Genomic DNA, 447 nt, shown 5'->3' with positions numbered 1-447 from the left:
GTGAAGTTTCATTTTTTTTAATATAAACTAGAAGGCCACTAAAAGGTCACATCTTACACTGAAAAAGGGAAAATTTTTTTATCTAATATCTAATATCACTAACCCAACTGCCTCCACTCTTATGCCCCCCAATCTTCCTAAAAGATGTATACCCTCATGTAATTTCTCTCTTTAAAACCCTCCCATATGAACTCATTGTTTTCACCCGAAATTCAAAATGTGTTGGGAGCCATCTGTAGTTTTTCTACCACCTAACAAGCTTGACACTTTAACCCTGAGCCTCAGTTGTAATAAAAAAAAAAAAAACTTTGTAATGGCCTCAATTTATCAGAGTTTTGTCATTTTTTTATCCTTGCTTACTCTGCTGTCTTTACATGGAAGAGCATTTGTGCCCTGCCTTACTACCATGTCCCCTTTAAAGAGATACATATCCCTCATTATTCAAAC

Source organism: Propithecus coquereli, unplaced genomic scaffold, assembly GCF_000956105.1.
Source record: "Propithecus coquereli isolate 6110/MARCELLA unplaced genomic scaffold, Pcoq_1.0 Scaffold100, whole genome shotgun sequence".
Classification (NCBI taxonomy): Eukaryota; Metazoa; Chordata; class Mammalia; order Primates; family Indriidae; genus Propithecus; species Propithecus coquereli.
This window is presented reverse-complemented; position numbering follows the sequence as displayed.